At 36.1% G+C, this 27890-nt stretch overlaps 1 pseudogene; it reads right to left on the reverse strand.

Moving 5' to 3' along the window:
• Positions 1 to 17921: 17921 nt before the first annotated feature.
• On the reverse strand, positions 17922 to 25618 carry LOC116118051 (annotated as a pseudogene).
• Between the last annotated feature and the right edge of the window lie 2272 nt (positions 25619 to 27890).

The following is a 27890-nucleotide window of genomic DNA, read 5'->3' on the forward strand; positions in this document are numbered from 1 at the left end:
CGTCATTCGGTAAGTGCCCTCATTACACTCAATCACCTCCATTTGACTCATTACTTCTCCATTTAGCATGCTCTTGATTTGGTCTTGCACATACATGCCATAAATCACTTCTCCATTCAGCTCAGTCACCTACAAATGAACATCGACTAGCAGAGCTTGCTTTCACGCATTTTACTCCATTTGGCCTTTTGTTTCTCCATTTGGCTGTTTCCCTAACACATGCACCCCATGCATTTTTATTACATTTGGCTTGGTGATTCTCCGTTCGGTTTGTTGCTCAAAACATGCATATCATGCATGTCACTTCTCCAGGTAAAATTATTCTTCCCTTGGTCTTGCATCACTTCTCTATACAGCTTGTTACTTAATACATGCATGACATTTTCCATTTAAAGTTTTATCTTTCCTTGTGTCTTGCATATGCACGCCATTACTTCTCTTATTCAATTTATTGTGGATAATTGTACACCATGCGAGATACCATAAGAAGTTGTTTTAAATCGTCTACTGTGATCACCTTTAATCGGCCCAGACCGATTTATTGATTTACACCTTCAATCGGCCCAGAACGATTTATTGATTTACACTTCAATCAGCCCAAACCGATTTATTGATTTATACCTTCAGTCGGCCCAAACCGATTTATTGATTTACACCTTCAATCGGCCCAGACCGATTTATAAATTCACACTTTCAATCGGCTTAGACCGATTTATAGTTTACACTTTCAATTGGCCTACACCGATTTATAGTTTACACCTTCAATCGGCCCAGACCGATTTATAGATTCACACCTTCAATTGGCCCAGACTGATTTATAGATTCACACTTTCAATCAGCCCAGACCGATTTATTGATTGTTAGAGTCATGAAAGTGACTCTATTTTGGTGATAAAAAGACCCTATGTGTGATTAAAATGGAATCATATTGAGATAATTAAAGACTTTATGAATTTATTCAAGAAAATCACTTCCTAATATTTTTCTTATGAATTTAACATGTTTGGAATGATTTTGGAAGGGGTATGAGTTGATTTTAGGTTGTGGTTTATGGATTAGGGGTGATTTTGTCTCATTTATTCTGTTTAAGGGGTAAACTGTCATAATTATAAGGGTTGATTTTGTCACTTTTCAATCATGGAGAGACCAAAGTGATATTTTTTGCTTTGTGTATAAAAAGAACGCGAAAGGTCGCAAAACTGAGTGCCATTCACCCATCCACAGTTTTTTCTAGCGACTCTTCCTCACCCATTTCCGACGACCTCTAACGACCTTTCGTTGTCCCTTTGCACCGATCATCATCGTCTTGTATGACCACCGCGATCACGCGTTTTGCCGCCGTGATGTTTCACATTCCAATCACGATTTTGCTATTTTTTGACCATGTTACACTTCCCTGGTGGTCGATCTAGCTTCCCCATAACCGGATCTATCCATTCCAAGCTTTAGCTGCCACTAAAAATGTCAAAATCTGCCATCACTGTCGCCGCACGTCTTCACCTTCCAGCCATGATATGTCCCATTTTCGGTGACCTTTCATCTCCTCAAGACTTGATCTAAACTCTGCATCACCTGAGCTTTCCATTGGTAGCTTTGGATCTCATTTCTGCCACCGTTTGTCGGAAAACTAACGTATTCTAACGAGTGTGATTGTTCGTATTCTGGGTTGTCCGTTGGTCATTTTCGCCCTTTCTTCACATCATATCATTGTCGGTTACTTCCTCTCTGCCATGATCAGCTTCGTTTCCATTGCTTTAGCCTCCGTCAAACCACCATGAGCGACCGAGTTCTCGGTTGTCAATTATGACGTAGGCAAGATCGAGATTGACTTAATTGCTCTCCTCATCAGCTCTCGACTGGTTGGATGAGCCTGATTGTAGGAGATTTGGTAGTATTGTGTTTCAAATTATATTTGTTTTCGTTTAATGTTTGATTTCGATACTTTAATATGGTTTGAGCATAATTTGTGATGAATATAGTTGTCCATTGTGATTAAATGTTTTCATAAAACTTAGTGAATGATAGACGTTGGTTTGAGATAATTAAATAATGAATATTGCTTTTCATTACTTCGCATTGATTGTAATTGAGTCGTGTTCGAATTTAATGGCATTTCTACTATTGTTGCGTTTATTGTGAAATTGGTTGATTGGATGATACGTGTTGACAAATTGTATTTGTTAATCACGTACCAACTAGTGGTATTGTCTTGTAGTGTTTGTGGCCGTCAATGATAGTCTTTAACCAATCAAACTTGAGTGATCAGGTGAGATAGGATAGATTATACCTAGAGTGCCGGCAAGCCATTTCATTGATATACCTTGCCTTGTAGGCTTAGGGGATCGTAGAGGGTGGAGGAGAATTGTGTGAGTTGGTCTCGTGTCAAACCAAAACCGTAGCGGCAACGTTTTTATTATAAAGTCTTCATTAGTTTTAAGTTCAAGCTTTTATTATTTGCATTTAGTTTGTTTAATTTAATTAATCAAAATTGCCAATTTCATTTCCGCTACTCAAATACATTAGGTTGTTAGTCTTGCTCTTTGTGAATTCGACCCTGCTTACTGCTAACTATGGTATTTAGATTTAATTTTGTGGCTGTGATGACCAGTTCGAAAAATTTTGGCGTCGTTGCCGGGAAGCAACGTGTTTTCAACTTTGTGTGTTTGGGTAGTCATTAGTTTTTATTCTAGGTTTATTTTAGTTGTTGTTTTTGTTAGTGTTATTTTCTTTGTAGTGATTATTTATTTGGGTGAATTGTTTAATTTTTGTGTTCCTTTTAGTTTGTCTCTTTGCATTTTTGTTTAATTATTTTCTTTTAGGTTGTTGGCATAATTTCATTTTTACTTCGTTTTATTTTCATTGGAATAGTTTCATTTGTTTTTGTTTTTGTTTTGCAGGAAAATTGCAATTGGGAAAACGCTACAATGTGTCGTGAGCATTAAGGAGCTAGCACGACCCGATTGTGAAATTCTCTTAACCTTTTATTTTTTTAGTCATTTTGATTAATTAGTAATAGCTTTTGCCTTATTTTGCATAATTTGTTTTTATTCCTAGGATTTAATTTTTGTTCTTAGTATTAATTTCTTTTAGGTTGCATTGATAACTTTAGTTTTGATTAAGCGTATTTGTTGTGTGAAATTTTGTTGGGAATAGTTTTATTAGATTTTAGATTTGTTTTAGTTTTGTTTCGTGTGCTTATTAAAATTTGTTTCTTAGGATTTGCATTTAGCTAATTTTCTTTGAGATTGTTGTTGCGTTGCTTGTTGAGCCTTTTGTGTGTTTGATTGATGAATGCAAACTAGAAGGTCTTGTAACGAAGAGTTATTACCTTTGAATCTTGAAATTGAACGCACTTGTAAGAGTAATAGAAAACAAGCACGTAGGATGGCTGACTAGGATGCACCAGCACATGTGCCCCTTAGCCAACATTTCGCACCCACCACCTACAGTTCGGCCTCATGTATCTGCATCCCCAATGTCTAGACACAACATTATGAGATCAAAACTAGTGTCATCCAATTGTTGCCAATTTATTATGGCAATTTAAATGAGGAGCCATAAAAACACTTAGATGAATTTTTAGAGGTTTGCTCCACAGTTAGACTTCAAAATGTGAATGAAGATGTTGTCCGCTTAATTTTATTCCCATTTTCACTTAAGGATCGAGCCAAACAGTGGCTAAATTCTTTGGCAGCAGTGTCCATTATCTCTTGGACCCAAATGCAGCAAGGATTCCTCAAAAAGTATTATCCCATTTGTAAAAGCAATAGCATAAGACAAGCCATCACTAGTTTCGCTCAACTTAATGGCAAGGAATTTTATGAGAGTTGGGAACGTTTGAAGAAAATCCTTAGGAAGTGTCCCCATCACGCAATCCCTAGGTGGCAAATAGTTTGCAGTTTTTATGATGGATTGACCGAGAGGCATAGTAATATAGTAGATGCCTCTTATGGAGGAACATTTATGCACAAGGACGAGAATGAGTTATGGCAACTCTTCAAGACCTTAAGTGAAAATTCAATGCACCACATTTCTACGTCTAGAATACCTATCTCAGGGCAGCCATCCAAGAAGGGTGGCGTGTATGAGGTGTCACGGTTAGATGACATTAGTTCCAAGCTAGAGGTGTTGGCCCACTGATTTGACCAGTTTGTATCTATACAAGGGCAACCCTTTACACAATCATCTCAGAAGGTGAACCAAGATGTTTTTGTCATGCATTCCACTCTTGACAGTCCAATTGAGGAACCTACCCCTGACCCTTTTGAGGAGCAAGTGCAGGTTGCATAAGGCTTCCAGAGACGAAACAATCTGTACTCGAACACGTACAATCCTGGATGACATAACCACCCTAATTTTTCATGGAAGCCACAACCACCTCAGAATGCCCTTAATAATATGTCAAACAGGAACAATCTTTCCAATCAGCAAGGTAATTATAGGGAGCAACCTTCAATCCAACCACTCATCCAACCTAGGATCCCACCACCCATTCAGCAGCCCACTCCAATGCCTAGTTCACTAGAATCAATGATGGCTCAAATGCTTCAAACCATGTATTAACAAAAATCTTACATGAATGCTAGGTTCCAAGATTTAGAGTAGAATACCCAACTTCTACATTCTCATTCCCAATCCATTAGTAAGCTAGAGACCCAGATTGGTCAAATAGCCGAAGCAGTCAATAGGAGGGAACAAGGCCAATTGCATAGTCAAGTCATAGGTAACCCTAGTGGTTCTTCTTAGCAGAGAGGGTTTTTTGAATAAGCTAAGGCTGTGATGACTCTTTGGAGTGGCCGAGAGCTAATTAGGCCTCAAAGGGATGTAAAAGTCCAGGGTAGAGAAGAGGAAATTCTAGGTAGGGACCAAACCAAAGAGAGTGAGAGTGAGCCACTTGTAGAGTCGGGTATTCAGAGACTGGGTAAGGAGAAAGTTAGGGAGAATGAACCATCCCCTACATCGTACATACTGAAAGCACACTTTCCTCAGTGCTTAGAGCGCCCAAATGTTCCCATTAATAGGAAAAGCGCTAGGATGGAGGAAATGATTGAGTTGTTTAAGTAGGTGCAGATTAACATTCCACTCTTAGATGCCATCAAGCAAGTACCTGCTTATGCAAAATTTCTCAAAGACTTGTGCACACAAAAGAGGCAAATGAAATCTCACACACCCAAGACTGTACATTTACCAGAAAATGTAAGTGCGGTTGTCTCAAACTGCATTCCCCCGAAGTTAAAGGATCTTGTAGCTTCTATTATTTCTTGTGTGATAGGTAATGTCACGATTGATAGAGCACTTTTAGACTTAGGGGCGAGCGTGAACTTATTACCCACTTCCGTGTATGAACAGTTTAACTTAGGTGAGCCAAGTCTACTGAAGTCATCCTGCAATTAGTTGACCGATCGGTCAAAATGCCTAGGGGCCTAATTGAAGATGTGTTAGTTAAGGTTGAGGAACTATATTTTCTGGTGGATTTTCTTATCTTAGTCATAGAGTATACGAGCAGTGGAAGTATGCCACCGATTATTTTAGGGAGACCTTTTCTAGCAACGAAAAATGCTTGCATTAACTGTAGATCAGGAGAGATGGAAGTGTCTTTTGGGAATAGGAAACTAAGACTTAATGTGTTTAATGCTGGTTTAGGGCCGATGCGTGAGGACGATAATGACTATTTCATGGTTGATTCTATTGACAGTCTAGTGGAGGCTTACGCCTCACAGATGTTATGTGATGATGTGATTTACACTCTTATGAATCCGTTTGTTGAGGAGATGTGTAGCTTGAGTGTCGTGTCTGAGATTCAGGAGGTTAGTGCGTATATTGCTAGGTCACCTTCTCTAGAACGTCGACCTTAGAACATCAAGTATGAACCCTTACCACCTTTGTCTAAGATGACACAACCGAGGTCAATTGAGTCTCCACCAGTCTTAGAGTTGAAGGCCTTGCCTAATACTTTAAAGTATGTTTTCCTAGGACCCAACAAGACCTTACTGTTAGTAAACAGTCCCATATACGTAGTGGAAACAAGACAAAATTAATGTAGAGATCGTTTACATGAGCCAAGATCAAGGGTATAATTTTACAATTTTATCAAAGCAAGAATCTGCATAAATTAATAATCTATGTTTAGAAACAAACGCACGTTTGGAGGCTCCACCACGATTGTCTTTGAACATTTTGCTACCGATCCAAGTGTAGGATCAAACCTGCATAGTCCACACGAAGACAATCTCAAAAGAACCAAAGAGGGATTTGCTAGATCCTCTTTGGCTTCAAGATTAAGAAGAAAAACAAATCAATTGAAATTGATTTTTAGGCTAAGAGTGTTTCTGCCGTGGGAGTGAAAAGAGAGGGCTGCTGTGTGTGTTATTTTCAAAGAAAAATCAATTCATCATCATTTAATTAACACACACTTTTCTTTTTATAGTAAATACTCAAGTGCCCTAATCCCATACGAAATAGGCTTGGGCTCCAACCCAAACGCCCCTGTTGCCAAACACTCCCAATTTGATTTATTTTATTTTCCATCATTATCTCAATTAAAATCAATCAATATATATTTAATATTATTAACATTTAACAATAATGATAATATATTTAATATGTGCAACACACATTTAAACGTAATTTCACTTATTTAATTTTTCTAACAATTAAATAAGGCTACGACCTCACAAATTTAATTGCACTGTGAAATTAACCAAATACCATTTTGCCCTTAAAAGACGAAAACGCCCTTTCTTCTTCGTGTATCTTAAATTGTCTTCTATGTGTGTGACCCATAGGCTCCTCATCATATCGGCAGTGTATAGTATCGCATTAATACCATTAATCGTCTCACACTAATACATAGACCAAGATTGGCCCCTAGCAAGGCATCATGGCCACCCGATAGATTCGGATTCAGCAAAGTACTACCTGTCAACGATATGGTACCGTGCAATTTGATCCTTTCATCATACGTTATCTCGACGAGACGAAGGCATAGAAATAGTGTCAACCTTCGGTTACTCTCGATATTATTTATTCAGTTTCTGGACCAATGACCCTTATTATAAACTGGATGAGCAACAACTCATCCCACTGTGGCCACAGTTTTAGTGTCATTGCCATATACTGAATACGCCGTGAGATAACTTTCTCCCATACCCGGGAGTGATATCCTCTGTCAATCCACCATAGCTTGATACACTCCTTGATGCAGCCAATCACCACCGTATTAACAGCTCTGAAAAGAACTATGTTAGGCTAGTGTCAACTACACAATCGGTGCACAAGGCGCTCCGGTGATCTAATTCTAAGGATCACATGCCCCACCATTCGTTAGAGGATTTGTTCCATAGACACTGGGGTTACCATCCATGGAATCCTCTGGTGGGTCAGTCCAATGACTTGCTGCTGTATAATCGCCTACAGCAAGCACCTATGTGTTGCACTAGGTTGTCACCAAACAACCTTGACAAGTGAGATCAGTCACTGCCTTTCGCAGAGTCGTTCAACACTATGAAGCCTTACTGAGTATCTATGCCCTTACTTCAGAATATACTGGGGCTACGATGTTTCTAGAATGGCCACCATATGTGCTCATAGGTTCTCACTATCAAGTTTGAAACACTTGATAGCTTCGTCACGTTTCTACATTCTAAGGACATATATCAATACATATTGCAATATAATGTTTACGCGATTAGAATAAGATGCCTTTTATTATTGCTTAATGAACATTATTACAAAGTCAATTCTATAATATTGATTGGCTCTAGGCACCTCCTCAACACTTACCTGTGATCATTGCTGCCAACTTGGATAGTGAGCAAGAGAAGAGATTAGTAGTTGTCTTGACAGCACATCAGAAGCAATCGGTTGGTCGTAGCCAATTGGCGAGATTAGCCTTTCTTGTGCATGCATCATATTTTTGTGAAGAGAATACTAAACTAGTGCGTGAAGCTCAAATAAGTTAAACCCGAATGAAGGAGGTGGTGAAGAAAGAGGTGGTCAAATGGCTTGATGTAGGTATCATCTACCTATATTCGACAGCCAATGGGTGAGTCCGACCTATTTGTACCTAAGAAGAGTGGCTTACCATTGTTGAAAATGAAAAAGGTGAGTGAATTCCTACCCGTACTCCCCCAGGTGGAGAATTTGCATTGATTAGAACTTAACCTAGCCACTAGAAGCTTATTTCCCACTCCCATTTATTGCCAAATTCTAGAAAAACTTGCAGGGCAGGCTTTCTATTATTTTCTGGAGGCTATTGCGGATATAACCAAGTACAATTGCCCCAAAGACTAGAAAAAGACCACGTTCACATGTCTTTTTGGTACGTTTGCCTTCGTTGCATGCCCTTCGGTTATGCAAGCCCCAGCAACGTTTCAAAGGTGCATGTTATCGATATTTTCTGACATGGTGGGTCAATTCTTTGAATCTTCATGATGATTTTTCTGTGTTTGGTATATCTTTTTGATTGTCTCAAAAAACTTGAGTTGTGTTGAAACGATATAAAGAGACAAATCATGTTCTTAGTTGGGAAAAGAGTCATTTCATGGTTCAAAAGGGAATTATCTTAGGTCATGTAGTTTCCAGAAAGGGATAGCAGTGGATAAGGCAAAGGTGGAGTTGATTTCTCAATTGCTATTGCCTTCGTCGTCAAACAAATTAGATCTTTCCTAGCCATGCAAGATTTTATAGGCTTTTATCCAGAATTTTAGCAAGATCTCTAAGCCTTGTGTGATTTGCTTTCTAAAGATGTGCATTTGTTTTTTATGACTCTTGTATGATTGCCTTTACCATTTTGAAGGAAGCGTTGACCACATCACCCATCATGTAATCTCTGATTGGAACCTACCTTTTGAAGTGATGTGTGTACGCGTCGGACTATGGCATTGGTGCAGTCCTTGGCCAACGGGTGAATAAAAAAACCCGTTGTGATCTACTACGCAAGTAAGACCCTTCCAATGCTCAATGTAATTACACCCACTAACGAGAAAGAGTTGCTTGTAGTAGCTTCTCCCCTTGATAAGTTTCGGTCTTATCTTCTTGGGTCTAGGATAGTTGTCTTTACAGACCACGTTGTAGTTAGATATTTGTTAGACAAGAAAGACACTAAGCTTAGACTAATTCATGGATTTTGTTGTTGCAAGAGTTTGATCTAGAAATCAAAGATAAAAAGGGTACTGATAATGTAGTCGTCGACCACTTGTCTAGACTCTTTACAGAGTATGTCCCTGGTCAATGTTTGAATCTCTTTCCTGGATGAGCAACTATTTGTAATATCCCAATCCAAAGCACCTTGGTATGCCCATACAGTCAATTACCTGGCCGTAGGACAATTACCATTAGGGTGGACCAAAAATCAGAAAAGTCATTTCTTGGCAACCATCAAGCATTATTTTTGGGAAGACCTGGATCTTTCAAGGTGTATACAGACCAGATTGTAGGAGATGTGTTCCCAACCATGAGTTTAGTAGTGTACTTGCATTTTGTCACTTATACTTGTGTGGTTATTATAGTGGCAAGAGGACCGCTTCAAAGGTCCTCCAGTGTGGTTTTTATTGGCCCACTCTTTTTCACGATGCATTCTTTTATTGTCGTGCTTATACTTCATGTCAAAAAGTAGGGAATATTGGTAGACAAGATATAATGCCCTTGAATCCTATTTTGATCATGAAGTATTTGATGTGTGGGGTTTGATTTCATGGGTCCATTTCCTCATCTTTTGGCTTTGAATATATCTTGCTTGCAGTGGATTATGTGTCTAACTAGGTAGAAGCCATTGCCACTAGGACCATGATCATAGAGTGGTGTCAAACTTTGTTCAATCGCACATCTTTAGACCGTTTTTGTCATCCACGCGCCATCATCGTGATGATGGCTCGCATTTCACCAATAGGCACTTTGGCTCACATTGAAAAAGTATTCAATCCCCCATCGAGCTGCAACACCTGATCATCCTCACTAGTGGACAAGTGGAACGTACTAATAGGGAAATTAAGACTATCTTAGAGAAAATGGTATGGCCTCGATCGTAAGGATTGGTCGGTGGGTTTGAATGATGCACTTTGGGCCTATCAACTACATATCGTACCCTATTGGCATGTCCCCTTATCGGTTAGTTTTTGGGAGCATGTCTTTACCTGAAGAACTTGAACATAAGCATATTGGGCCACAAGGAAATTCAATTTGATATGACAATGGCCGGTGACCATAGGAAACTCCAACCTTCAGAGTTATGAGCTAAGATACGAAAGCTTATGAGAACTTCCGCATCTCTAAAGAAGACTAAGCTTTTCACGATAACACAATTGTTGGAAGTCATTCTCTCCTAATCAAAAGTGTGGCTCTTAACTCTAAGCTTTGCCTTTTGGGGGGGAAGCTTCGGTCGCGATGGGTATCCTTTTATTGTTTTAATGTTTTCCCTCATGGAGCTGTTGAAATCCAAAACCCAAAAATGGGACAAGTTTTAAGGTGAATGGCCAAAGACATAAACCTTATGTCGATGCATTAATGATGGAGGGTGATTAAGGAGTGTCTTATTAGAACCAAATTAGCCATTTTATGCATTGAGTCTGGCTGAAGATTTAAACTTAGCGCTTGTGGGAGTCAACCCATCTTGTAAATATTATTACTACTTTTATGTTTTTGTTTTTTGTCTTTGTAGGAATTGCCATGTTTGGAAACTCATTACTAGTCCAAGGCTTCGCTACGATGCTCCACGAAATCTGTTGGTGACAACCCCATCATTATTCCTCAGGTTGTATCTCTCCACCTTATATGCTGTTATTGTTAGATTTTTTTGTCTCAAATATGTTGGACGATTCTAATGTTATTGATCATATTGCCATTTGAGATCATTTGATGCTAAGTTGGGAGGATGTTTGTAGTTGTAGGTCATTGAGGACAATGACATTTAAGTTGGGGAGTGTTGATTGATTTTTATTTTTGTGTGGAGTATGTTGTTGATCATATTTTTGGGAGTGTTGTGATGATGCTTTTGTGGAGATTGTGGTGTTGAATGGATTGTGCCTAAATTTTTGTGGCATGATGATTTTTTTTTTTTTTTTTTTGTTGAAAATATGTTGAATCTTACTCTTGTAAGTCCAAAAGTGGTAAAAGTGAACTAAAGTGAGTTATTTTTAAAAAATTTCTTGAATTCATGCATAATCACCATTTTAGAAGCAATTGAGGTGCTAGTTGAAAGGTTTTGTGAGGTTTTTGAAAATGGTTTATTGAACATGGTTTTAAACATTAAACAATTGGTTCTGTTTTCTTCTAGGTTTGTCTATAATTGTGGTTAGACACTGTTTTGTGTAAATATCATGTGTTTTAGTGTTTATGCAAGTCTCCCACATACTTTATATGTTCATGTAGCAAATTTTCATTTATTATCTTGCGTGTGTTAAAAGTGCTTAAATGTTGCTTGATGATTTGGTTTTGATTTGTAGCCTAGTTGACTCGAGTTAGTACGTCCGAAGGGTGTTCTACACCTAATCCCCTAAAGCTATCTAGCATGGGAGCGGTTGGCCTAAAGCTCATTACACGGGTCCTCTAGAAAGCTTAAGAAGTCATTACATAGATCATGAACTTTATAAAAAAGAAATAAATAAATAAATAGTATAAGTCTTGACTTGTAGCTTGGTTGGTTCCGGTGAGTAAGTTCGAGGAGTGTTCTACACTTAGTGCCCTATAGCCATTTGGTTTGGGAGTCATTGACGTAAAGCCCGTTACATGGACCTTCTAAGAAAGCTTAAGAAGTTAAGACAAGAAAAAGAAAAAAAAACAAGTGATGACTGAAAAAAAAAAATTATATGTCAAAATCTTATGTGGAAAATGAGCATTATGTTGCATGTACATAAGTTGGGGAGTTTTGCATGATATTTTGACATTGTGATATGAACATGAAATGTGTGTTTGAGAAACTTAAATGGAGATTGGCAAATCTTGACAGAAACTTTAGTTCTTCATTTAGGATTGGGTTGTTTACTTGGTATGTTCAAATTCTTCACTTTATCTTTTGATGAATGTCTTGGTTGTTGATAAATATGGTTGTGTATGGTTTTGTGAGAATGTTGAAAGAGTTCTTTTAACTTTACTTGAGGATGACCAAAAAGTAAGTTGGGGAGTGTGTTAGAGTCATGAAAGCGACTCTATTTTGGTGATAAAAAGACCCTATGTGTGAATTGAGATAATTAAAGAATTTATGAATTTATTCACGAAAATCGTTTCCTAATGTTTTTCTTATGAATTTAACATGTTTGGAATGATTTTGGAAAGGGTATGAGTTGATATTAGGTTGTGGTTTATGGATTAGGGGTGATTTTGTCTCATTTATGCTGTTTAGGGGGTAAACTGTCATATTTATAAGGGTCGGTTTTGTCACTTTTCAATCTGTAGGGACCAAAGTGATATTTTCCACTTTTTGTATAAAAGAACGCGAAGGGTTCCAAAACCGAGCGTCGTTCACCTATCCATGGTTTTTTCCAGTGACTCTTCCTCTCCTATTTCCGACGACCTCCGACAACCTTTCGTCGTCCCTTTGTACCGATCATCATCGTCTCGTATCACCATCGCGATCACGTGTTTTGCCGCCGCGATCTTTCACATTCTAGCCATGATTTCACCTATTTTCGGCAACCTCCGGCAACCTTTCGTCGTCCCTTTGTACTGATCATCATCGTCTCGTATCATCATCGCGATCACGTGTTTTGCCGCCGCGATGTTTCACATTCTAGCCATGATTTCACCATTTTCCGATGACCTTCGGCGGTGTTACACTTCCCTGGTGGTCGATCTACTTCCCCACAGCAGGATCTATCCATTCCAAACTTCAAATGCCGCCAAAAACACCAGAATTCGCCATCACCGCCGTCGTGCCTCTTCACCTTCTAGTTGTGATCTCTCCCATTTCTGGCAACCTTTTATCTCCCTAGGACCTGATCTAAACTCCCCATCACCTGGGCTTTCCATTGGTACCTTCGGATCTCATTTCTACCACCATTTTCCGGAAGACCCGCCAGAAAACTTGCGACTGTTCATATTCCGGGCTGTCCGTTGGTTGTTTTCGTCCCTTCCTCGCATCATATCGTTGTTGGTTACTTCCTCTCCACCATGATCAGCTTCGTTTCCACCGCTTCAACCTTCGTCAACACCACCATGAGCGGTTGAGTTCCTGGTTGTCTGTTAGGACGTAGGCGAGATCGAGATTGACTTCATTAATCTCCTCATCAGCTCTCGACTAGTTGGATAAGCCCAATTGTAGGACATTTGGTAGTATTGTGTTTCGAATTATATTTGTTTTTGTTTCATGTTTGATTTCGATACTTTAATATGGTTTGAGCATAATTTGTAATGAATATAGTAAACCATTGTGATTAAATATTTTCACAAAACTTACTGAATGATAGACGTTGGTTTGAGATAATTAAATGATGAATATTGTTTTTCATTACTTCACATCGATTGTAATTGAGTTGTGTTTGGATTTAATGTCATTTTTACTGTTGTTACGTTTATTGTGAAATGGGTTGATTGGATGATACTTGTTGACAAATTGTATTTGTTAATCACGTACCAACTTGTGGTATTGTCTTGTAGTGTTTGTGGTCGTCAATGATAGTCTTTAACCAATCGAACTTGAGTGATCGGGTGGGAAAGAATAGATTATACCTAGAGTGCCGGCAAGCCATTTCATTGATTTACCTTGCCTTGTAGGCTTAGGGGATCGTAGAGGGTGGAGAAGAATTGTGTGAGTTGGTCTCGTGTCAAACCAAAACCATAGCAGCAACATTTTTATTATAAAGTCTTCATTAGTTTTAATTTCAAGCTTTTATTATTTGCATTTAGTTTGTTTAGTTTAATTAATCAAAATTGCCAATTTCATTTCCGCTAATCAAATACATTAGGTTGTTAGTCTTGCTCTCTGTGGATTGGACCCTGCTTATCGCTAACTACGGTATTTAGGTTTAATTTTGTGGCTGTGACGACCGGTTCGACATTGATTCACACCTTTAATTGGCCTAGACCGATTTATTGATTCACACATTCAATCGGTCTAAAACGATTGAAGGGCTTGCACCTCAAATCGACAAGTCATCGACCCAATCCACACAATGGTCCATCCGACCTAACGAGCTGTTATCACTAATCCGCTCAGTCTACACTCATTCGATTAAATGTACTCTCTAAGCTAAATACTCTTTAACTTAGAAAGTGGGGGGCTAACTGTTAGGGCCAAAAATCTTCTTGAGTTTGATGAGGCCCAGTAACGAAATGCCACGGCCCAAGGCCTCAGCCTAATCCCGATTGGGCCTACGTTTAAAATCACGTTGTGAATTACCCACTCTATGAGTTGGGCTATCTTATAAGTTGAGCTAAACTGAGTTTTAGCCTATTAGTCTACAACAATCCATAAATAAGAAATCAGAATCCCATTCTATTTCCTCTTCTACTAAGATTCCAAATCTCACTTAAACTATTTAACTTAACCTGATAAAGTCAAGAAATCATATTTCTTTCCTGATAGGGATTATCTCCCAAAAGAGGACTTAGTGTCCTACTAGGATTCCAACCCCTTGGGTTCACTATATAAAAAAAGGTCAGCCCTCTCATAAAGGGGGGATCTCCCATATTCAATCTACATTACTCAAAACCATCTATTTGCTCTTGAAGTTCTTGCTCTCAAGAACCTGACACCTCCGCCATGTCCTAGCCTCCGACAAGACTCCTGGTAATTCTTCATCTCCTTGATTCTTATCAAATAATCTCTTTCAGCCTTGCTGACTTGAGAATTGGAGTGCCTACGGTAAACACCACCACGGTGTTTTCTGTAAGCTTCACACTTGTCTTTTCATGTATGCAGGTCCAGCAGATTGTCAGTGACCTCAATCTCACGGGATTAGACCCTTTTTCATGATGGTAGATTTTTTGCATCTACACATTGCTAGTTCTCTCTCTTTCTCTTTGTCTCTCTCAATCTCATCTCTTTGGATTTGCCCTTTTTTGTTTTTTTTTTTTTTTTTTTATATATATATATATATATTGGCCACATTTTGGGTTGGAATTGAAATTCTTTTGACAATATTTTTATGAGGAAGGTGAATTTAGTTCAATGTTTGGTTGGGAGGGTGATATTACGTAATGCACAAAGAGAGAAAGAAAGAAGAAAAGTTTATGATTTTACATCCTTTTGTTTAACAATTTGGACTTGGTACAAATTGTATTAATTTTTATTAGGAAGCAAGACAAAGATGGGAAGTTATACCAGGGAACACAAATAAATGTTCTTTGAATGATACACGATTTAAAAATGTGTCAAGATTAATAAATCTGATCAACATAAAATGAGTATTTCAACACACGAAATTAAAGAAGTTGCTTTTGGATATGTAGGTCTATAATAAAGATTAACATGGGTTGTCTCAGACATCATCAAATGATACAGAATTTAACAATTCTAAGCAATAACCCTCCAATTGAAAATATTTTGACCAAGAGTAATACGATTGATTTAAAATGAGTATCATATGATGTATATGGACCCATTTCAACATGCGGAAATTAAGAACTTGTTTTCGGATGTGTAGGTCCAAATGATTAACATGAGTTGTGAGGCAAGACCCTTGTTTAGGAATTGATCAAATAGTGTTTAATGTTTTTGGTTAATCACTTGAAGTGACACAAAATTCGACAAATTTGAACGATGAGTCTCAAATTCAGAATATTTCAATCGATATTAATCTGATCAATATAAATATAAGTACCGATCATATATGACGTAGACAAACCTATTTTCAACACGTGAAATATAAGAATTCGCATTGTGATACGCAGGTCCATATAAGAGATTAACGTGAGTTGAAGGGCAAGGAGCTTGTCCGGGACATGATCAAATAGTGTCCCCTTAAGCTTTGTGTAAAAGCCAGAACCGTCTCCCACAGTTCCAAGCTGTTGCCAAACATAAACTCCATAAAGATTTGTCTGGTCCATGTTCAGGTTTCTGAATCCTGCAACCTTATTATTTTAAATTTATCTTTATTTTTCTTTATAAATTTAATTTTCCAAAATCCACCAGGGTCTAAAACTTTTTCTAAAACTTTGCTAGCAAAATCTGGCCTGACCCATTTCTAAGATTTGCTATCTTTTTCCTGGTTTCATTTGGTAGCTTTAATGATATTCTAGAGTAGAGTGCTTGATAATCATGACTTGGTTTTAAGTTTGTTTGGTTGACGAGAAAGTGACAGAAAATGTAAGAAAGTATAAAGGAATTGAAGTTATATTATCACTCAACTATGCTACAGTTTATGTTATGATATATTATTAATCAAATTGTGTCATTTAAATTTTTTTAACATTATAATAATTAGGTTTACTCTTTGTGCTATTGAAGCTCTAGCTAAGCCTATTATGTAATAAGATTAATTTTAATTGTGTATCTAATCTCCGTTAATATTAGGATTTGGGAAGTTTGAATGTTTCGGAATTTGCAACTCTAAAATTTGAATTTGAAGTGCACTTGACGCTTCTTACAAGCTTTTGAAATTTGCTTACCAAGCCCAAATTTATGTGGGCTTCTTTAGTAAAGCCCAATTTATGAACAAGAATATGAGTAATTTTACATGAGCTCCAGTTTTCTTCATTTTTAGTGAGTGTAAAATTGTGATAATAAAGAGTTTAAATTAAACTTTAGGAGCAATCATGTCCAGTAAACAACATGCGAAATTCGTTGATTAACCACATGGTAAAAGAGGAAAAAGAGGTTTTATAAACTTTTGAGTTTGGGTCCCCACGTACAATAATAAGGGTGGCCACTAAAGGGCTTATCCAGTGGTCAACTTCAAGGTCCTGAAGAATTAGTTCAGGTATGCGTAAGCTGACTTAGACACCATTAAAAATAAAAAAATAAAAAAAAATAAAAAAAAAATTGTTGATTATCCTTAGAACATTTAAAAACTGGATATGCATAATTGTAAATTTTTGTGTATGTTTCTTCCGACAATGGCCATGTTTACACTTTGCCTAGGATGAATTTTCTGTTTCGATTAAGAAGATTTGATACATGGAATTTCCCAGATCTGCTAACTGATTTCATGACATGAAAACCAGAATATTACATTGTTACCTTCATTTAAAATAATCATGGGCTTAAATAACATTAATCCAAGAGTATTTATATAAGGTTTGATACTTTATGCAATATAAATAAACTATTTTGATGTTTTGTAGATTAACAATTTTCTATTTTATTGGGGGTTCCAGAAATTGGTACGAAATTTAATGTTAACAAAAAGAGAAGGAGATAAGGAATAATTCTAGGAAGAAGATAAGGCTAATCATGGAATACACTTTATATTAGCTTTATTTACGAAATTTTATTTAATTTAGAAAGAATTTTAATGGGGTTCAAATAACTAACGGGGACTTAACAACACTCTATATTTTTTGTTGAAATATTATAATAGCACTTGTATTGCCTAATTAGCCTTTGTCTTCTTCCCTAAGATACAAAGTGAATGAGTGATGGGAACAGTAAACAAAGACTATAACGACATGATAATTATCCAATAATTTTACCCTTTCATCGTTAAAGTTAACCATAAAATAAAAAGACAAAATACTAAAATAAAAAAAAAAAAAAATTAAAAAAAACAAACAAACAAACCTAAATGACTATAAGTATATCATAAATCAATACCTACTTCGGTTGAGGAAAAATTCCTCCTTAATCTCAATACTTAACACGCCAGGTCATGGTATTGTTTTAGCTTAATTTTTTGACATTTCTTATAAACTGTTTATTTTTATCTGCAAAATTGACATTAAATTTAACTACTTTAAACATTTATCTTATTTACAATTGGATTAACAGAATTGAATATATATAAAATTAAATCAAAATTTTAAATCACAAATCACAATATCCTAAAAGCAAACTTTAACTACTCAATATCCGCTTAAAACTAATCCTTGCTTTAAAAACTATTACCAAAATTCACTTTTTACATTTGGCAAATCAAATTAAGCACCCCTTTTAGATTAAAAAAAAAAGAAAAAGAAAAATCATGATAAAAAAGTTTCTTTTTAACATATTAAAAAGAAATTTTAAATGGGTCATTAATAGTGTTCACCTAAAACTAAGAAAACCTGAATATTAATTTCTGTATCCACGCTGAATCCTTTTACTTGATAATCTCAGCAGCTGGCCCATGTTAAAACTGTAAGGCAAATTTAAGTTGGATGACTACTCACCATTGACCCAAATGCTCAACACTCATGGGAAGTATCAATAGAAGATGACATAATGATACAAAAAGAACTGAAAGCCTCACAGCAGATATTCCACAACCTTTTTGCTAATAAGCATACGGTAATATTCTCCATGGAACAAGTCTACAGTGTTCTACCCATATTTCTCTATACTTCTCTGCACAGCAAACTTCATCCCTTCTCTCTCTCCATATTAGCAGAATAAGAAGATAAATAGGGTAAAAATATGGATCCGGTGAACTGCAAAAGGAGTGAATCTCAGAGTGGAAGTTGCAAACTAGTTAAATGTAAAAGACTCTCATTTTATAAAGTTAAAAAATTTGAAATTTACCTTATCCCACAAGGTAAACCTAAGGACAACGCCAGCAATAAGTCCCCAAGGTAATTACAATGCCGCGCCACTCCCCTTCAAAAAATTATCACAGTATATAAGATGCGGCATCAAGAACTTGGACTATACCAACATTCAAGAGATATGAAAGGCTACGCTCTGTGAGGATGTTTAAAGTCCTACGGATGTCTATTCCCCTAAAGGTTATCTTCAAGTAGACTCTGTAGGTGTCACAAAATAATGATCCTACATTCAATGTTAATATCTTAGATGTTCATAAGATTAGGAGATTTCGTAGCATGGGTCTGCATTTCATCCATTTTGGCATGTTGCAAGTAGGCATTAGACCTCTTAAGTTGAAGCTCACATTTACAATTTTTTCTTTATTTGATAGAAAACAGTTGCCAAGCATTATGATCCATTTCCAAGAAAGGAATCCAACCCACTTAGGGGTAAAAGCCTAAATGGGTTAAGACACAGCTTTGCATCTGCAGCTAGGGGTGAAATCAAGTCAAGTTGAGTATTTGGTTAATCGAACTTGGCTCGAGTGCTACAGTATCGAATTCGAGTTCGAACTCCAACTCGATACATGAAATTGGAATTCGGGTTCGCATAATCGAGTTTTATTCGAGTTCCGTTATTTGAGTTCGAGAATACGAGCTCCAATCGAATTCGAGTATTCGAGCTTCAATCGAATTCAAGTATTTGAGCTTCAATCAAGTTCGAGTTCGAGTTCGGGTTCGGGTGCTACTGTGATCGAACTCGACTCGAATAGCTAGTCGAACTCGACTCGAATAGCTACTCAAACTCGACTCAACCAATGCCGAGCCGAGTCCGAGCCAATATTCGGCTCGATTTTCACCTTTATCTGCAACCCAAACCCATGAATTTGATCAGGAAATAAAGTTGACTGAATACTTCAAGCACAATATCAAGAGACATGCCATTGAAAACACTTAGGACTAGGAGTCTTCAAAGACAACCAACAATTTCCTAATATATATTAGGGGAAAAAAATGTCTGTTGTCCCTTATCGATACCAATCCCTAACAAGGAGGAAATATGAGGAGGAATTCTACATTGTTCAGTTGAATCATGAGTACTGACACCAGAAGCAACTTGCAAGCACGAGTTCCTAGCAGAAATGCCACAGCATTGAGCTGCCAACTTAATGCAAATGATAGAACTGCAAACAATAGAATAAGAAAAGCAGAACAAGGATACAATTTCCCGTTCAGTCAAGAGAGACAGAATTGGCCTATTAGATATCTAAGTCCTTTAGAAAGATGCCCTAACCAAATCATTACAGAGCCCAAAATGGGTTAGCTTGTTCACTCGATTATGAAACTTTCATTGAGAAATCATTTAACAACAAACTACATAAATGAAGTACTTCAACTGCATTAACTCTTCATTTAAATTCCAACTTTTTTTTCCTATTTCTGATTTCTGTTTAGACTCAATTAAAAAATTACTTCGCATTGATACCATTGATAAGGAAAAAAGATGATATTACAAGGGATTTATTGGAATCTCACCAATAACCAGAGCAAGCACTTGCCCCATAACCTTTGGAGGCTTACCCCAAATGTGCCTGGGATTCTTTTGAAGATGTGTTTTTGCTCTTAGCTCCTCTGAATACAAGATATCTGCACAGTTTTAATATTAAAGGCACAATCTTAAAAAAAGTTAAGTCAGTTTGAAGCAACAAAGTACTAACCATACGTCATTGATATTTACCCAATCAAAAACACTAAACAATTTGCTACAACAGCGGCAGTTGTAAGCTCCACCTTGTTATGCAAAAGCCACCAACCCTGCAACAAAGAAAAAGACGTTCAATTCATTAAAAGTTTAAAACCAATTGATATTATATATGGACAGGATTAATATTTGTACAAAACCATTCCTGTTTCTTTGAGATTCTGGATTGACCATATTAATAATTGCACAAGGAGGCTCAAAAAAGTCTGACCAGGCTTGGATGCAAGGTTTAAGGTAACCATGAATGAGAATTGAGCTCTAACAGAGAAAATAAGGATTGAGAGGCCTGTTCAATCACAATGTTCAAGCAGAGTTACTCCTGAACTCAACAGCAAGAGAAGCGAGTGATTGGATTGGCCCAAAAATTGATGCTAGCATACAAGTTGGACCTATATTTCTCAAACTACTTTGGAAGGTAAGGAATTGAGTCGCTCCATTTTCTGTTATTCAAAAGGAGTCCTAAATTAACGAATATGAACTTCAGTTCTGCCCAGATGTTATTATGGAGCCACATGATATAGCATTAACATGATAGACATAACAACCAAGATATAATAATAGACACAATATTGCTTGCTTTCTGGTTTACAGGATCCAACAAGAGTGGCAACTACCAAACATTCTCATTTGCAATGGAAACACTGATTAGGATGGAATACACACGGTTATATTCCAATGAATAGAAAACCATCGCATGGATAGGAAGATAGAGAGATGATGGTGCCCGAACAACTTCAAGCTCCCAAATCTAGTGTTCTCCGACAATGCTTGGAATCAAGTGTCTAATCGTTACCACCATGCCTCCACCTCATCTAGTTTTGCCTAGCCTATCCATCTTTTTGCAACTGAGGGGGGCAGCTAAGTTGTTGCCAAAAATATGGCAATAATCTCAATAAAGCTGTTCCAATTCAAAGTCTTCAAGTTCACTAGAGTTAAGGGATTGGCTCTCACTGATCAGTATCTACTTTTTTGGCTTTAGGAATCTCCAAATTGTGGTAAGGAAGAGTTTGAAGAGTGTATACATAGTCTGCAAATAACTTCCTTTCAATGGTTTCGCAATATGGCTTGTCCAGATACAAGTGATAGTGATCAACCATGCATGACCGGCCAACAAATAATCTACATCTTGAGGCATAAACAATTGTAACAGCTTTTTCAAATATAGTGCCTCTCCATGATTTCATCCAAGCATTGCACTTGAATACAACTACCATGGAAAATTTTTGAGTAGGTAGTAGAGACCAAGAATTGTATCTTGGTTTATCTAAGTGTTTCTAAGATCATTATGGTTTTCAAAGGGAATATGAGATCTAGAAAGATGTCAAGGAACCTAATCTCTAGATGTCACCCCTGAGTCGAAAAGATTTCCAATTATTTGTTCTCTAAGTGTGTGTGCAGAGGGAGAATCAATAGAGTAATCTCAGATAGAGTACAAAATTCAGATCCTTCCCAGAAATTTTCAAATAACAATTATATACTTCTGTATTGATATTTTTACCAATGCAAGATATATGACGCAAAGTCTTTCAGTAGACATATCAGGACTTCAAAAATAGTAATGACAAAGAGAATCGAGAAAACTTATGCCCAATTTGACAATTGATCTTTCTTTTGTGAAACAAAGGAGTCCATTTTATATTTTGTAAATTTTGCAATGCCTTTTAGTTTATAATCAAAAGATTGATCAAGCATACAAAGAAATATGCAGTGCATATACATACAAGAAAGCTTTAAGAACTAAAATTTTGAAATTAAAGAGAGAGAGAGAGAGAGAGAGGATGCTTTCATTCTCTATTTAACAGTTACATGCCTGGATGCTAAAAGTAAAAGGAATCTAGACTAGATCAGACTGAACATACAAGAAAATAATAAGAATTAATTTTTTCAAAAAAATAGAAAAGAGAAAATGATAGAGATGCTTTCATGCTTTAGTTAATAGTAACATGCCTGGATGTTAAAAGTGAAAGGAATCCAGACTAGATCCCCAAATACCAACATGAAGCCTAACCTCTCAGCTATTATGTCCCACCTGTAAAAGCAACCATCTACAAACAGATCAGATACGTAACTTAAATCATATAAAAATGACCAGCCTACAACTTCAAAAAAATTCAATAGAACTTAAAGGATCAGAATAGTGAAACTTCTCTGGTTCGATCTATAAGATGGATTTTATCCAAAATAAAGGAAAACGATATTGCATTACTTGATCTACACTATATATATATTTTTAATTTATTTTCTTTTCTTTCTTCTTTATTTACCCATTTCTACTCCCTTATAGATCATATGGTGTGGCATAGCAAACCAGTAAATATTTGATTGTAAGGGCAATAATTAATAGCAGTAGAGCCTTCCAATTCCAAGAATATACAGCAACAGAACAAAATAAATAATTGTCATTACTGCTTCCAATATATTGTCAAGCACATGAATAGCATACTATAATCAGAAGACAGAAGAAGAGCTTTCCATGATGAATATAGTAACCAACTATGTTCACTTTGAAACTACAGCTTGAAAATACTTTGACGATCATGCCAAAGGGATACAAGTAATACACTTACGTGGAGGTCATGTACTCCTCATGAACAAAGTAGTCCAGGATGTACAACTGGAACAAAATATAGAAACAAAGGATACTTAGCAACTACTAATGACATGTAAAATATTGAAAAAGATATGTGTATTACTTAGCATCAGCAAAATTACCCCACAGAATAGCTGGTAGAGGATCATTGATTGTGATAAGGTGCCATTTTGAAAACTTTTTGCCAGAACTGATAAATTGATAAGTAGCCATCCCATCATTCCAGCTCTAACAAAGAAAAATCTACAGAGGATATACCATTATCATTAGAATTGAACAGCATGTCCAAATATATTTTACATCTTAATCAATAAAAGATATTTAGAATGTTACAGTAACCATCATTCATAGGAGTGTCAAATACTTTAAACCATCCTAATCATTATTAAGAAATACGATAATTCTCATCTATACATTCAAGCAAAGGCCGAACTATCAATCTCTGCACTGCCCTACAGAGTCACCATCCAGTTCAAATTTGAGAATTATAGTTCAGCCTTCCTAAAAGAAACTATAATCACATGAGTTCTCAAATATAAGGCTATGAAATAAAATTCTTATAGACAGATCAACAAGGAAACTTTCCCAGAAAATTGAAGAGGGATTACATACTTGAGATCAATGCCCATAAACTGAGGATTCAGCTGTATTCCAAACCACCTAAAGAATTACATACAAGGTAAAAATATCAAGACTTTAGATAAAGACTGTTAAAAATGACCAAACAGACAAAAAGAAAGTATTTGACATGGACACTAACTTTTCCATTTTCAGTTACATGAATTGATAATTCAGTTTACAAAATAAAAAGGTTCTTTGAAAACGATTAAATTAAAAGGGCAGTAGTTGTCTCAAAAACCAGATAGGATAAATGATTCAGAGAAACATTTATATGCTTTAGAACATACGTGTAATATGTTATTTATCCAGTACCAGTCATGTAGAAGGTTTCCTGTGACATGAGGCTTCAGGGAAGAACCCTGATTGTGCGACCTGCACCCAGTAACAAAGAGTACACATGTCACCTGGCATAAAATAGAAAAGGCAAATGCAACAACTGATTACGAAAGGAAAAGAAATAAAACTGTGATCTAATAATAAATAAAAATTAGAGGGAATCAATTCTGGCAGACACTATAATAGTAGCTCAAATACAAGACCTAGAGCCATGCAATTAAAAACTATATTAGGACCAAAATATTGAATTGAATTCCCTCTTAGTAATCAATTAATCAACATGATCGCAAACAACAATGGAGGTCATGGTCTCGCCAAGGTTGAAATAGATAAAAGACAGTAAACAAAAGAAATGAAAAATTGATTGTCTATACTGAGATCATTTTTTTCCACGTCTCTTTAGAGATCAATGAGGCACTCAGCATCTTTTAAGTACCAGCAGAACTTTCTCAATCAACTCATTTTAGAAAAGCATGAATTAATCTGCATATAATAAAAATTAAGTTTTAAACATTTACAATCTACACGGTTGAGGTTGTGGCTCTACAGAGACACCACAGATTATAATTAAATGATTTGAGTTGGAATGCAAATTCAACCTTCATGAACTTAAACTTGAAGAAAGATGCTGACACATAATGGTTACCAATTAAATGCATATGTATATTTCATTCAATAACTACAAAACAGACAGCCACATACCAAACTTTCCAGGCACCAAAGAAGAAACCTCAGCACTTACAAGAAAACAAAACATTAAAGTTGTTGATAGCAGCTCAAATCCTCTATCTGATATCACCTTCAAGATCATCATAAATTAGAGCACATGTCTGCATATATACATTATGCACATAATCAACTTAAGTAACCAATCAAAGAAGTAATTGTTGCCTATTCAACTTTCTAGAATGCATTTCAAGTTCACAGAAAAGCCAAATAACACACTAAACCTAATTTAATGAGAAAGAAGACAAAAATATGCACCATCAAAATCAAGTGCAATGAGGATTGTCCAAACATTTCATATATGCTTACAAATTTTACTTTTACCGTTTCACCCAACAACGATTACTCTGAGTTTAAAAAATACTCATGACATAGCATACAACATTTAAAAATCTGTATTTCAAGTCAGATACACTACCTAAATGTTTATTCAACATCATACTATACTATTTACAAATTATAACATAATAAAACCCACAAAGCCATAAGTAATTTTGGGAATTGAAGACGACTATATAATTACAAGCCAGTGGATAAACACGGAGTAGCAAATACTTACAGTAGGTGATACGAAATCCATCTGGGCACCAATTCCAAGTAGCGCAACCAACAATACAAGCAACAACAAACCTACTACAAAACAATAACCCATTTGAAACATAAAAAAATACAAAACATTACACATCAAAATTCTAAAGAACTTGTGCAAATGAGTAAGGAAACAAATAATTAAAACAAACCATTGCATCGATAATGAAGTCGAGTGCGATCTTGTAATACAACCCCCTTCACAACTTTACCAGGTAAAATAGATCCAGCAATTGCCAAGTACAAAAAATATGTCATTAAAACAGCAACCTGCATACAATACACAAACGGGTTCTTGACAGAAATTTGGATTTACTGAATGATTAACTTGTCTTAAAAAAAGACAAAGTACTTACGGAGTTTAGTGAAGGAATAAAAGCGTGTAAAGGAATAGCCAAATCCATCTTTAGCAATTGTATAAGCAATGACAATAATACTTTGGTCTCAACTGAAACTGCAAAATTTGAAGTGGCTGGTGTGTTGCTTTTTGTTTCACAGTAGATGATAAGGAACTAAATACTGCACCACCACTGGGTTTTGAAATTAACACTGACACCCCTGAAATAATTGAACATAGTTAAGTAAGCACCATCCCTTCTAAAATCACAAACTTAAATCACAATGCAGAATAAAAATAAATCAAAGTAAATATATAGGTGGGTTTTGTTTGGAAGTTTATTGGTGTCACCATGGAAGAGAGAGGAGTTTTTCTTCAACTTTGGTCAAGATCGTGTTGTTTCAAATACTAGGATATAAACGCCTAAAACTAACAGCCATTACTGGAATCTTTACTCTCACCCAACAGAGTTTATGCAAAGACAGTAATACCCTCCAGCTGAGACTGACTGGAAAGAGTTCAACAATGTATACTAGATTGCAAATTAATGTTTGACATAATCCACATTTTCCATGTGAAACTGCATCTAATTACAGAATAATACCATGTGAAACAAACAAATACCAAAACAAAATCATATCAAACACTTCGCAAATATGAGACATAACCCTAAAATCCCTAAATAAGAAATACGATAATAAAATTGTTTACTACAATAAACAAAAATAACCAACAATATCATGGCAACGATATGTGTTTAATATTAATACAGAACAAAAATTTGCAACATTTTTGTCAATCCTAGCTACTACATTAACTAACATACAAGTCAAATATTTGGGAAATATGAACCCTAAAAACAATCAAACAAAAGATTGACAACAATACTTCCATCCAAAATCACAAATAATCGATTTAAAATTAACTCATTGTTATTTCCACACCAAAACATTAACTTAACACTAACGAACCGAAATGCGGCCAAGCTTGAATCCATGGGGTAATGGTTTTGTCCTTCTATCTTTTTCCACTTCATTCATTCTCTAGGAAAATTCTCTGTTATACAACTTCATCCATATTCAAGATCAAATTTCTTCAAAAGCTCGACTCATGAGACGTGATCCCTTCCAAGATTCAACTCCCAATTTCTTTTTCTCCAAATTATAATAATTTGGTAAATAAAATAAGGGAGAACAACATTTTCCTACCCAAGGTTTAGTGAAATACTTTTTCCCCCCTTCAAGTTTCAAAACGACACTTTTCCACCCACTGTTATGTTCTGTCAGGAAAATCTGTAACTATATTACTATAAAGACAAAAACACCCTTTACTATTTGACTTAATAATTCTATTACTAATTAAAATTTGACCAACCAATGAAATGTCTTTTTTACCTTTATTAATAATTATCTAAATAATACATATTCGAAATAATCTTCATTATTCACCATTAACTTTAAATTAATCCACAAAACCCCCATTATTAAAGCAACTTCAATTAATAAAAAATTAGTATCAAATTAACAAAAAAATTAAACTTAATCTTTATTGCAACAAAATTTACAGAAGTCTTCCAAAATAGATTTCAAAAAAATCTTACAAAAAGGATTGTACAAAAAATTGCATCTTAAAGAGTTGAAGTGAAAGTTGCAAATGGAGGAGAAGTTTGGTAAAATCGGAATTGCAGCTCTTTTACGGATGCACATGAACTATTCGAGTGAATGGCTATTGCAGTCTTTCATTCAACCAAGATTTGCAGAAACTATCAACTCCCATTAATTCAAACTATATCCCAGATTCATCCAGATTTGCTAGAAAAAATGACCTCCCATTCATTCAAACACGATTGAAATTCATCCCCCATCTTAACACCACATTCAAAATTCATCCTCCATCTCAACTCCATAATCAAATTCGTCTTACGTCTCAACTCCATAATCAAATTCATCTTACATCTCAACTAAACAATCATAGATATAATAAGCAAAAGAGAAGAAAAAAAATAAAATAAAAAATCAAACCCATAAAATCCATTACTAAAACCTATGAAAAAGAAAAATGAAATTGTTCTTGTCTCGGTAACGACCCACATGATGTGTAGAGGAGAAAAATAATGTTGGCCAAGCCATGGATTTGAAGCATTGCTCTATTATGAGTCCTTCAAATTTCATGCAAAATATAAAGACTTGTCACAGTTTAAAGGTCGGTCATTAGGGTATTAGGGATGAACTATGGCATGAAGAAGAGGCATTGAAGAAGAGAGAAGTCGCATGGCTGAAGGTTGTGACACTGCCAACCCAGCTGGCGGTTGCAGGTTACACCGGTGTCGTAGCCTCCAG

The sequence above is a fragment of the Pistacia vera genome, unplaced genomic scaffold (genome assembly GCF_008641045.1).
Source record: "Pistacia vera cultivar Batoury unplaced genomic scaffold, PisVer_v2 Contig833, whole genome shotgun sequence".
NCBI lineage: Eukaryota > Viridiplantae > Streptophyta > Magnoliopsida > Sapindales > Anacardiaceae > Pistacia > Pistacia vera.